We start from the raw sequence: 4,032 nt of genomic DNA, 5'->3' as shown, positions 1-4,032 counted from the left end.
AAGGGAGGCTTTTCCACAGAACCTGATTTATTTCCAGAAACAATAGAAGAAACTTGGGAGGATTCCTCCTTTTCATTAATAAGTTCAAAACACACAGAGGTCCTATCATATTTTGGCAAAGTGTCGTCTTCTAAAATATTTTGTATGTAAGTATTTGTATGGCAATTATCAATGCAATAAGAAAAACACCCATGCAGGACATCATCAATATCAAGATCACTCATATGTAACAAAGAGATTTTTCTTGATAACTCTTCACACCACAAAAATAAAGTAAGTTCATAATGCTGATTAGGAGTAATTTCATCATCACAATACAAATTTGCAGCACTCATGGGGTTCGAATTATCATTGGAGGAGCATTGAAAATTAAAATGTCCCGCTCTATGGCAAAGTTCACAAATAAAGGATAGAGGGCACAAACTTTTTTACCAAGATCATCTAGAGCCCTAGACCACTTTCTAGTTTTTTCATTTCTGTGATGGATACAATATTCATCTTCGATTTGATTAATTCCACACGGTCTATGTATTCCACAAAAATTAACATGCTTATAGGAAATAGCATTCTCAGAAGTTTGAGCATGTTTATTGCAATCATTAACAACAATTTCATTTTCCATGCAAGTGTCTTTGAAAGGTTCATGATACTTATCAAAATTCTTCCTAGGCAATTCAAAATGAGAGGCAAAAGCTTTATAAAGATTTGCAACAACTTGAGAGTCAAGACCATAAGTAGCACTCATATTTCGAATTTTATCAGTATCCATAAAAGTTTCAATGCATTCATAATTATAATTTATACCTGACTCTTTACCTTTGTTGTTCTCCCATCCTTCAGTATTCTCCTGAATCCGATTAAGAAGGTCCCATTTAAACTCTTCTTTATTGCGCGTGAATGATCCAGAACAAGTAGTATCCAGCAAGGTTTTATCTTGAAAAGAAAGTCTTGCATAGAAATTATCAATGATGATATTACCAGGAAGCTCATGAATGGGGCATTTGAGCATTAAAGACTTCAATCTTCCCCATGCTTGGGCAATACTCTCTCCATCATGAGGCCAGAAATTATATATGCGGTTCCGGTCTTTGTGAATTTCACTTGGAGGATAAAATTTGGAATAAAATAGAGGCACAATATCCTTCCAATCAAGAAAATGCCCATCCTTCAGCAGTTTATACCAATGCACCGCTTTAGCAGACAACGACATAGAGAATAATTTTTTCTTCACTTCATCCATAGAGATACCTGCACACTTGAATAACCCGCATAATTCATGTAGAAACAGTAAATGATCTCCAGGATGAACAGTTCCATCCCCTTCATAGCGGTTATCTATAACTCGTTCAATAATTTTCATGGGTATCTTGAAAGGAACACTTTCAGTAGGTGGATTTAAAATATCACAAGCATTATTAGAGTTATCGCATATGGGAGATAAAGCATTATCAGAGCAAATTTTCTCCCCTAAAGATGGGAAGCTAAAAAGATCATAAAAACTAGCTTCCCCAAGCTTAGACTTCTCCATACCATTAGCAGTAATTGCGTTCATACTAATAACATTGCTACTAGCATGCAAATAAGGTTCCATAGGTTTTTTAATTTTCGCATCAAACAATTCTAACACAGGAAAAAGATTAAAAAGCTCACCAAATTTTTTATTGTTTTTCCATTATGCCTAACTAGTGAAAATAAAAACAAGAAACAAAAATATGCAATTGCAGGATCTAAAGGAAATAGCTTCGAGCACTCACACACCGGCAACAGTGCCAGAAAATAGCTTATGTCTACGCACGCTTCTATTCTTGTAGACAGTGTTGGGCCTCCAAGAGCAGAGGTTTGTAGAACAGCAGCAAGTTTCCCTTAAGTGAATCACCCAAGGTTTATCGAACTCAGGGAGTAAGAGGTCAAAGATATCCCTCTCAAGCAACCCTGCAATTACGATACAAGAAGTCTCTTGTGTCCCCAACACACCTAATACACTTGTCAGATGTATAGATGCACTAGTTCGGCGAAGAGATAGTGAAATACAAGTAATATGGATGAATATGAGTGGTAATAGCAATCTGAAATAAAGATGGCAGCGAGTAAACATGTAACAGAACTTGTTGGAAACGGTGTTTCAATGCTTAGAAACAAGGCCTAGGGATCATACTTTCACTAGTGGACACTCTCAACATTTATCACATAACTGAATAAACAAATACTACTTTCTCTACACTCTCTTGTTGGATGACAAACACCATTCATTGTGTAGGGCTACAAGAGCACCTCAATGCCGGAGTTAACAAGCTCCACAGCATTCGATGTTCATATTTAAATAACCTTAGAGTGCATGATAGACCAACGCAATTATACCGAGTACTAGCATAGCATGCGCCTGTCAACATCAGCTATGAAAGGGGGAATAGATCACATCAATACTATCATAGTAATAGTTAACTTCATAATCTACAAGAGATCACAATCATAACCTACGCCAAGTACTACATGATGCACACACTGTCCACATTACATCATGAAGGAGGAATAGACTACTTTAATAACATCACTAGAGTAGCACATAGATGATATTCAACTAGATCACAAAGCTCATGATCACATAAAGATCACATGGGAGAGAGAGATGAACCACATAGCTACGGTAGAGCCCTCAGCCTCGAGGGAGAATTACTCCCTCCTCATCATGGAGACAGCGATGGCGGTGAAGATGGCGGTGAAGATGCCTTCCGGGGGCACTTCCCCGTCCCGGCAGGGTGCCGGAACAGAGACTTCTGTCCCCCGAATTGGAGTTTCGCGATGGCGGCGGCTCTGGAAGGTTTTCTGGTGTTTCGTCAATCCGTGTTGAAGATTTAGGTCAGGACGGCTTAAATAGGCGAAGAGGCGGAGTCGGAGGGGGTCTGGGGCAGCCAGACAACAGGGGGCGCCCCCCCCTTGGGCCGCGCCGCCACCACGTGTGGGGCCCCCAGGGCTCCCCTCTGGTCCCTCTCTGGCTCTCTGGAAGCTTCCGGGAAAAATAAGGTTCTGGGCGTTGATTTCATCCGATTCCGAAAATATTTCCTTTGTAGGATTTCTGAAACCAAAAACAGCAACTGGCCCTTCGGCATCTCGTCAATAGGTTAGTTCCGGAAAACGCATCAAAACGATATAAAGTGTGAACAAAACATGTAGGTAATGTCATAAAACTAGCATGGAACATAAGAAATTATAGATACGTTTGAGACGTATCACATATCCGGCTTGGTTTACACCTCCCCTGACCGGCTCGAAGCTGGTGAGCCTTGCAGGAGAAGGAACTGGAAGGGCGATCCGGCTGCTAAAGTCCACGCTGATCGCACCTCCCGTGAAGTAAGGGGCACTGTGGAGCAATAGTGCCCCCGTCGAACAGGCTATCATGGCTCAGGCTGCGCCGTACCGCTACAGGCCATCGAGGGTGACAGAGACATTTCCTCCATGCCGCTGACCTAGGCAGCAGGATGGGATAGGCCTCAACGCCTCAACGAATCCTAACGTCAGTACCTCGGGAAGGAGCGGGAAGCAGGAGCCGGCGCAGTCGGCCACTAGTCATAGGGACTTCTCTATAAACTGCCAGCGCCTATATAAGCTGTGCCACCTCTCTCGTGCGGGGGGGGGGGGGGGGGGCGATCGATCCTTTAGCCATTCTAGTCTTATCGCTACTCTCCACTACTAAGAAAAGGCCTATAGATGGAAATAGCACCCCCGGCGCACCAGCAAATCCATGCGCCGGTGGCAAATAGTGTCGGCGCACCTATATGTCGCCGCGCCGGCGATGGTGTCTTACTGCCGGCGCACAGGCAAAAAAGATGCGCCGGCGATAAAGTTCGAAGGGGACCAGACCAAATCAAAAAAATCGAGCTCTTACCGCCGGCGCACCACCATGTTGGTGCGCCGGTGGTAAATTACTTACCGCCGGCGCTGCAGCATGATGGTGCGCCGGCGGTAAGGGCTGCCATGGTTTTCACTCCCCACCCCCCCCCCCCCCTCCCCGTGGACCGCCTTTTCAGTTTTCGA

Source organism: Lolium perenne, chromosome 4 (genome assembly GCF_019359855.2).
Source record: "Lolium perenne isolate Kyuss_39 chromosome 4, Kyuss_2.0, whole genome shotgun sequence".
Taxonomy (NCBI): domain Eukaryota; kingdom Viridiplantae; phylum Streptophyta; class Magnoliopsida; order Poales; family Poaceae; genus Lolium; species Lolium perenne.
The sequence above is the reverse complement of the archived record's forward strand: the minus strand, read 5'-3'. Positions refer to the sequence as shown.